The following is a 9,759-nucleotide window of genomic DNA, read 5'->3' as shown; positions in this document are numbered from 1 at the left end:
ACCACCATAAGACACAGAACCCAGGGAGTTATAAAAAACATTTTAACATTTTAAAACAGTTTAGTGTGAAAATGTCAATTAAGTCAGCAAGTGGCTTTTTCTCTTTGACATTCAGTCACACAGTTTCACAATCAGTTCTGGAAGATGAGCAGATCTGGCATAGGCCTGTTGCATTCCTTTATCTTGAGATGGGAGGGAGGTTTTAAAGTTAACCTTACCAGTATTTACCTGCATCTTCCTGCTCTTCCCTCCTGTACTGCATGTTTGCCATTTTAATAGTCCGAGGCTGGTGGCCTGGTCTCTAGCTCCTCTGTTAGATATCTTCTCAGAGCCCACAGAAGTGGATCTGGTCCACCTTGACTAAAGGTCAGAGAGGTCAGGCCTATTCTTGTTCCTTCAAGGTTGACAAGAGATTTGGCTTAAGGTGTGGCTACTAACAGGACCTGGAGTGTGGTTACTTGGTGTTTTGGGCATTAAGATGGTAGTTACTTTGTGGAGTCCACAGAAGTGGCTCTCGTTCACCGTGACTGAAGGTCACAGAGTTCAGGCCTGTGTTGCTCCTTCAAGGTTATTGATGGGAGGTTTGACTTAAGGTGTGGCTTCTAACAGGATGTCTTGACTCACCCAGCCTGTGGTTACTTAGTGCTTTGTGTATTAAGATGGTAGTTACTTTGTTTGTTCCTTGTTTGCATCATGATAAAGAAGTCTTGCCTTCCCCCCATGTTGGGTTTGAGTATTTAAAGATCATGGGTTGCCCTCCTGACTCTATTCTGTGTCTCTGTCCTCTTTTTTTTTAATCTGTATCTCTGCTTTTTTATGACTAGCATTTATAATCCACACACCCCTACCCTGGAACATACACACCCATGAAGGTTGGACCCTGGCAATATCTAACTGCTGAGTGATGTATTTGCTAATGGTTTGTAAGTGAAGGAACCAGAGAACACATTTGCTGCCACAGTCCTAGGAAGCCTGCTTTCTGGACAGTTGACATGGTCTTTGCTCAGATAGATCTGTTTGCGCTGAAATTGCCAAGTTGCAGAAAATCATTTAGCAGTCTCCAGGAAAGTCAGAGATGAACAGGACACACTTACAGAAGCAACTGTGTTATTTATTGGTGCTGAGACCTAATTGAGAGAGAGCAAGGCAGCAACAGAAACCTTTATCTCCAACACAGGCAGAGCAGGGCATGGCAGTTCAACAAATTAGGAGAGAGCCAGGAACAACAAGGACCACCGACCTCACTGGGTACCCGTTTATTTATTCCTGACAAGGGTGATTTATGAAACCCAGCTCCTTTGTCCTATCAGAGAATGGAGCTATCGGCTTTGTGTCCTGACAGCATAATTTTGTTTTAAACCATTCTGTCGATTCGTATGCATTTCTTGGCCACAATTTGTGCACTTCTTTGTCAGTTCCATAAATCATTATAGATAAGCAAATCCCTCTTTTAACCTTTTTGGAAAGATAGCATGACCAGTGCTTTCTGAACATATCCCTGTGAGGGTTGCTGTAGGGAGATAAACGCAGCCTGTCTTGATGGCGCTCTACCACACAATGGCGTGATTTCTGTAGGGAGTGAGGTTTGTTCATGGGGTGCACCCAAGACTCTTCAAAAGTCTGCTTCTGCTTCTGTTTTGGTTTTGAAGACCCATGCTAAATCATAAGAAGGCATACCAAGGATTTTAGACAAATGTGCTACAATGAGAATTTCTACAGTTGCTTCTGCGTATCTTAGCAGGGAAAATGTGGAAATTTCAGTCAGTCTCTTGGATATAACGAGTTGTCCTTTGTGAGGAATGGAAACTTTCGCTTTCAAACCATATGCATGTATATGTATATATGTGTATATTCATTTAAGATCCTTATCTAGTGTGTGAATGTGTGCACATGTGCGTGACTGTCCACAGGTGTATGAGCGCATGTGTGTGGGTGCACGTGGCACTCCACCTTGGTGTTAGTTTTCAGGATGCCATTTTTAAGGTGGGTTCTAGGACTTAAACTCAAGTTCTCATGCTTGAGCCCTTCTCCTTCTGAGCTATCCTCCAGCCCTCATTTGCTTGTTTTTCTTTGTTTTTATTGACTCCATCAAACGTCTCAGCTAAGAAGACTTTTTCCATTTCCCAAAGACAACATTTGGAGTCTGAATTTAGAATGGAGTGAATTTGCTTGAGATACAGAAGAGAAATGAGTGTGTGGCCCATGGGAAGAGCCTCTCCTACATCATAACTACAATATTATGGACCAAATAAAGAATTTCACAGTTGATCGAGTGTCCCAGGTAGGCTTGAGTCAATGGTTGAGAGCCAGGCTGTAGAGTCAGGCTTGGTTTTCAGGTTTGGGGTGGTCTTCTCCTTCCTCAGCTTCAACACATGGCCATCCCTGATCCTGCAGAGCCCCTGTTGTTACCTTGCTTTAGTATATGTTCTGTCTTCTGTCCCCAGTCCTAGCCTGTTGCCAGTGGCATCTGCTCTTTTAAGTCTTTCTGCCAACCTAGTCAGGGCTCATGATCTTAAAGCCTTTAGCACAGGGACCATGGCTGTCTCTAAATCATTTGATCTAGGCTGTGCTCATGAGCTGAGAGCTGAGTGAGGTTCTCAGTGCCATGTGAAAATTTCATTCGGTCTTCAGGATGTGCTCTCTGTGCACCACAGCAGACACGTGTCCAGCCCTCCCGGCTAGTGATGATGATAATGATGACCATGACTATGATGATGGTGGTAAGAGCAATAGGATGCCAGGCAAAATAGTACACCTTGGTAAGCCTAGCACTCTGGAGGCAGGGTTTCTGTGAGTATAGGGCCAGCCTAGGCTATATAGTGAGGCTCTGCCTAGAAAGCAAACAAAACAAAAAACAAAATCAAAAATAAATTTACTTCACGTGAGCAGAATGAGGCCGGGACTCTCATCTAACATCATCTCAGAACAAACTCACAAATTCTCTCCCTCTGAACACACACACACTACACACTCACACGCACACACACATACACTCACAGCCATTTTTTTCTGTGTAGTTTTTTCAAACATTAGAGTTTGGATTGGGCTCTGAGCTGGTGGTTGTTTTGAATGTAGGTTTTCTGGGAACATTTTTTCTTTTTTAAAGCAATACCCATAAAGAATTAGCACTGGACAGACAGAAGAACACCAACGACAATGACTTCTTCTTCTTCTTCTTCTTCTTCTTCTTCTTCTTCTTCTTCTTCTTCCTCCTCCTCCTCCTCCTCTTCCTCCTCCTCCTCCTCTTCCTTCTTCTTCTTCTCCCCCCTCCTCCTCCTTCTCCTCTCCCTCTTTTCCTCCTCCTCCTCCTTCTTCCCCTTCCTTCCTTCCTTCCTTCCTTCCTTCTCCTTTCTTTTTCCTTCATCTACCTTCTTCTTCTATCCTTAATCCTCCTCCTTCTTTTTTAGTTTTTCATGACAGTATTTCTTTGTGCCCTGGCTGTTCTGAAACTTTCTATAGACCAGGGTGACCTTGAACTCACAGAGATCCGCCTGCCTCTGCCTCCTGAGTGTTGAAATAAAAGGCATGCACCATCACTACTACCTGGCCTTTTATTTTTTCTCAGTGTTCTGAATTCAGTAAGTGGTCTGTTAATGTCCCAGAATGACCACATATGGCCAGCACTAACTGATTTAGTGAGAAATTAATAATAGTAAAAAAACTCCAAAGAACATGAAATTAGGAGATATGTTGGAGAGGTAAGATGTAAGAAGAGTTGAAGGGTGAAATGTGCCACGAATATGATCATATTTCATTGTATACATGAATGAAATTCTTAAGAATAGTGAAAAATTATAATAATAATTCCTTCCTTCCTTTTCTTTTTTTTTTCAAGACAGGGTCTCTCTTTGTAGCTCTGGTCATCAAGAAAGGCTTTATGTAGATCAGGCTGGTCTTAAAGTCACAGAGATACCCCTGTCTCTACCTCTGCAGTGCTGGGATTAAAATGTGAGCCACCTCACTTTTTTTAAAAAAATTTTTTGACTTTAAAATAAGTTAGTTGTTGTAAGGTGGCCTGCTTGTTGGTTTCCAGCTGCTCAGCCCCAAAATAATCACACAGAAACTATATTATTTAAAACACTGCTTGGCCCATTAGCTCTAGTTTCTTATTGTCTAACTCGTATATCTTAATTTAATCCATTTCTAGTAATCTTTGTATCTCCACGTGGCTGTGGCTTACCTGGTAAAGTTCTGGCATCTGTCTCCAGCGGAGCTACATGGCTTCTCTTTTTCTCCATCTTCTTTCTCCCAGCATTCAGTTTAGTTTTCCCTGCCTAGCTCTGTTCCCCTATTGCTCTGCTATAGGCCCAAAGCAGTTCCTTTATTAAACAATGATATTCACAGCATACAGAGGGGAATCCCACATCACTAGTCATCAGAGGAAAATGAAGCCCCCAAGAGGTACAGTAATCACAGACACTGATTATGGAAACTTAAAGGGGAGGCTGTGGTGAAACCCTGATTCACTGAATTGTGAGTATATTTGGTTTAGGACTGCAAAGTATTCAAGAGAAGAACATTGAAGCAGCTACCAGAAATCAGGATTCTCGAGCTCCGTTAACTCAGCAGCTGCACAGGTATTAAGTTCTCCGACCCTAATAACTGAGCACATGCCACGGTGGAAACTTCAAAGACTGTAAATGCCTTCTGTGCTATAAGACCCAAGAAAAAGATTTCTACACCAAGAATAAGATCGGTCTGTATCCATGTTAGCCCCAGGTTCTGATGTTCTTTGTCTAAATGAATAGTGAAATAATAATTAGAAGAACAAGGCTGTGTGCTCAGCATTTATGCCAGTTGCCAATCTTCCTTTCTTCATTACAAATGTTAACACAGGCTACACACAGTTTGTAACCCTTTCTTAGTGTTTCTAATCCTCCACTCTGCCATTACTCATTCTTTTTATTAATTAATAAATAATTTTTCAGCATAATCACAGTAACCCGTCTTCTTCAAGTCCCTCCCCCACCTCCAGCCTACCCCCACCTATTCCTTCTCCTTTCTTTTCAGAAAGGGCAGGCCTCCCATGTTTATGAGCCAGCCATGGCATATCAAGTTGTAGTGAGACTAGGCCCCTCCTCTCCTCTTTAAGGCTAGATGAGCCAACCCAGTAGGAAGAAAGGGTTTCACAAGCTGAGACCAACTTGGGAGTAAGGGAATCATTTCATCTCACAACTCAGGGCACGCTCCATTCCTGAGGGCAGGAACTCAAGGCAGGGATCTGGAGGTAGGAACTGGAGGCAGGAACTGGAGGCAGGAACTGGAGGCAGGAACTGGAGGCAGGAACCTGAAAGCAGGAGCTGAAGCAAAGATCACGGCAGAGTGCTGCTTACTGACTTGTCCTCAGGGTTAGCTCTGTTTCTCTCTTGTACATCCCAGAACCACCTGCCCAGTGATGGGACAGTCCACAGTGACTGGCCACACCCACATCAATCATCAGTCAAGACAATTACCCCAAGACTTGTGGAGGCAATCTGATGGAGACATTTTCTCTATTAAAGGTCTCTAGTCTTAAGTTCTTGTCAACTCAACACAAACCTAGACACAGACCATCCCCATGCTGTTCAGGGGTTGCTTACATGGTGGCTGAGGAGATTTTACAGGACCAGACAAGCATGATTCTGCACTGATGATGAGGACTAATGTTTGGCTGCTGGAAGTTCATGGCCCTCACCAGAAAGTTCTGGATAGGAAGACAACATGACACCATCTATTTTTCCTCTGACCTCTTTAATGCTGATTGTATAATCTCAGGTCCAGGCTAAGGTTTCCAAATTTTCCATTTCACCATCTCTGTCCCTCCAGCATGCTCTCCCTTTGCCTGTCCCTAGTGCTTGATAGCTTCTAATGTTGTTTTATGTCTCCTTTAGATACAAAGCACAACATTCCTTCTCTAGATGGTCTGCTGTGAATGCCTTTGCAGTTTGCATCTGAGTGTTTGTGGGTTTTGTTTTGGTCTCATATAGATACATCCAATGCAACTGTTGGAACTTTGGCAATAAAGGATCAAGGGGTAGGAGATTAAATCTTAGAAAAATTTGCCATTGAAATAAAATGTCATTAAGGGAGCTGCACACACCAAGAGACAAATACTATGGTAGGGATTTCCTCACCATCTAAGGTACATTTACTATACAGCCCAAACTCATACAGGAAGTAGAACCCATGCAGATTTGTGTCCTGATCATGGGGACAGGGATAAGTTGAGGACATTTTGGCTCCATCTACAATCTAATAATGCTGACTGTAAGGGTTGCATGGGCTACATGAGTAGGAAGGTCTCCCATGAGTGTCAGTGGTGACAGTAGGCTCACGATTGGATAAAGAGTTCTGCAACTAGGGACGACAATCTCACAATTTCAATCTGTCGCCTTTTGTTTCGGTTGTTTGTGGAGGCACTGTTGAGCTCTCTGGACTGCACGCTCACTGAGCGAGCTGTGTCATGTGTCTAAGCCGTGGAACTTTTTCTGGCACATAGAAAGCATTCATCATAATAAGCCATTAATGACTCGCCTAGACAAATAAGACCTATTGGCTCTGAAGGCCTCATGGCTCCGTGGGAGCTCTTCTGAAGCACTTAACCTCCAACTGGGCAGGAAGACATGATTAGAAGAACTGCAGGCTCAACTGTGACTTCATGGCTAGTGCGGGAGGAAGCAGGTGAAGCTTCAACTGACCCAGAAGTTGAAGGCAGATCCATTTGCCAGGGGGATTTGCGTTTCTTAAAATTTTCCATTACAAGCAGTGACTTGCAAGAGAAAACCACTAATTAGAGAGGACTTCGAGCTGCATCTGGATCTCTTCACGGAAAAACCAATTAAGACTTATGTTTTTATTAGATACATGCCTGCAAGCATAAGGCACTCACTGAGTTCAGAAACATTTTTCCCCTCATTAAATGTAAATTATTTGGGAGTAAAGACCAAGAGAATATATTCTACACATAAACTCATTAAACATCTTAGGACAGGGTCAACACATGAACACCAAACACAAATGGCTGACATTGGGGTGAATGCGGAACAGCCCAGCCAAGACAGAAAAGGGGGGGGGGTAATTTTTATTTTCTGCAGGATTGAGACAGTGTTCTCTCAGAGCGAAGAAAGGGTGTAAGTTTTATTCTGAAAGGCTATATGTAGCCATCTAAAACGGCATATGGATCAGGATGGGGAGCGTTGTGTTTTGAATATGAACGGCCCCCAAAGGCTCACGTATTTAAATGCTTAGCCATCAGGGAGTGGTGCCACTCTAGATGGACTAGAAAATGTGGCTGTGTTGGTGGAAGTGCATCATTGGAGGTGGCCTTTGAGCTTCTCCAGTGTCTCCCTCTCTGCTGCCCAGGGATCTGGATGTAGAACTCTCAGTAACTTCTCTAGCACCATGTCTACCCACATGCCACCACGCTCCCTGCCATGAGGACATTGGACTAAAGCTCTGAAACTGTTAGCAGGCCCCAGTAAAATGCTTTCTTTTCTAAGAGCTGCCTTGGCCATGGTGTCTCGTCACAGCAACAGAACGACTCACTAAGACAGGGAGGGTGGGATGGACAACTTAAATGCACACTACTAGGCACAATTCTTGAATTATGGCTCAAGGAAAGACAGTGTCTGCAAGTCCTCTGCATCCAGAGACTGGACCATCCGGACAAAGACAGGAAGATCCCTGTGTGAACTGTGCTGCATCATGCATGTGTTTATAGAAGATGCGGGGCATACTGCAGCTGCATTGCAGATAGTCTACAGAAGATTCCTGGGTACACTCAGGTTTAAGCCCAGGGAATGTTCTCAGACAACTCATCTTCTACCAAGATTGCTTAGCTACAACCAAAGAAAAGGGCACACATTGAAAATGATTTAGTAGAGGAATCTGTCCCCTCCCCCAGGTTTCTCACCTCTCCTAACTGCTGTGTTACCATTAGGGGTCTTGGTCAGGTTAATTTTCTCTGTCAGTTAAAGAGTGTAATGGCAGGGAAAGTCCCAGGCGCAGTAGGCAGTAGTTTGTAGACTGTGCGGCTTTCACAGGATCTGTGTCTGATGCCAGGCATCCCCCAGGTAAAAATCACACAAACAGGTACTGCATTGCTACACATTTTATAGAAGAGTTAAGAAGAGTTACTTTTTATCACAAAATCTCAACCCCCCCCCCCGAAATATGGAAAAATGACAGAGACTATATGTAACACATTCCTGGAACATTCCACACTAGTCTCAGGTCGCTTGTTCCGCTTCCCTCCTTCTGGCCACTGGTCACTCTTTTTGTAAAAGAATATCGAGAGAGAGAGAGAGAGAGAGAGAGAGAGAGAGAGAGAGAGAGAGAGGAGAGAGAGAGTCTGTCTGCACATGAGTGCAGGTGCTCATGGAAGCCAGAAGAGGGTGTTTGGTAGAAGCCCGCGCCACCTGATGTAGGTGCTGGGAAGTAATCTTGAGTCTCCTAATAGTGTAGTGTTTATTCTTAACCACTCCTCCCTGTGGCTCATCACTTTTCACCAAGGCTGGGGACCTGGATGTCATGCCACGAGAGAGGGGCAAGTTTGTCTTTTTCCCCTATCATCTTCCATTTTGGAGTTTTCTTCAGACAATTTTTGAACTGTTTCTTGAAGTCACTTTGGATTTCTCTTGTGGGCTTTTATGCCCCTTTTCTTCTGGCCTCCTTCATAAGGGAATCCTTGTATTGTTTCTTGTTAGCAGGAGTAGATGGGATGGTTGGTGGTGTGGGGGGGAGGTTGGCATTCACACTGGGGTGATGAAGAATGGCTGGCTGAGACAAGATGGAGGAGGCGTCACTGAAGGTACGTGAGCAATATATAAACCCGACATTAACTAGGTTGTCCGCGTGAACATGGAAGTAGCAAGAATAATGGCAAGAACCGAGAGGAAGAGGAAGTTAGAGAAAGATGGCTGAGAACTCAGAAGGGCCGCAGGAAGCAGGGCAGCGGATGGCAAGCTTTGCGGGAACTTTTAAAATAAAGGGAGATAAGATATCCTATAATAGCTGTCACGGGGGTGGAGGATGGGAAGACACCTCCCACCTTACTCTCCTGTGTGGAGGAGCTGAGGTATGGGGGAACCTGTGAGTCCCTGAGAAGGACTTTCTTCCCCCTGTTTTGCCAGTCATGTTTGATTCTATCCTATGTCTCACTGGGCTGTTTCTCTTCTGGCTCCTGGCCCTCCAGGCAGTGTCAGGATGGGCTCCCTCTTGTGGTGTTTGTGTCAAGCTGGACCAGTCATTGATTGGCCACTCCCATAATTTCTGTGCACTTTTACCCCAGGACAAATTGTAGGTCAGAGGTTTGTGACTGGGTCGGGTTCCAAACCTAGCTCTGGAAGTCTTGCCTGGCTACAGGAGATGGCTGGTTCAGGTTCTGTAGCCCTCACTGCTAGGAGTCTTAGCTAGGGTCAGCTCCATAGATTCTAGGGAGTTTCCATTGCACTAGGTTTCCAGCCCTTCCCAGAGATACCCTGATTCCAGTTGTCTCTCCCAGTATAAAGTTCTTATGACTTCTAAATTACATTTCTGCCTTGGTGGTTGACACAAAGGTTGAAGTGGGAGTTGAATGCAGTTTAATGTAAGCAGGTACAACCTCTAACACCAGGAAGTGTTGATAGAGACCTAAGATCTGAGGTCCAGCCTCACTTGAACTTCCTATCCAGGGCAATAAGCCTAAATTGCAGGCATTTATTTATTTTTTTTAGTGAATATTCCAAAAAGAATTGTTCCTTATTCCATTGGATGTTCTTATTTATGTGCTGAGTGATTTAG

Source organism: Microtus oregoni, unplaced genomic scaffold (assembly GCF_018167655.1).
Source record: "Microtus oregoni isolate MIOR12 unplaced genomic scaffold, Mior012 000028F_ref0000031, whole genome shotgun sequence".
NCBI classification, from domain to species: Eukaryota; Metazoa; Chordata; class Mammalia; order Rodentia; family Cricetidae; genus Microtus; species Microtus oregoni.
Note: the sequence above shows the minus strand (reverse complement) of the source record.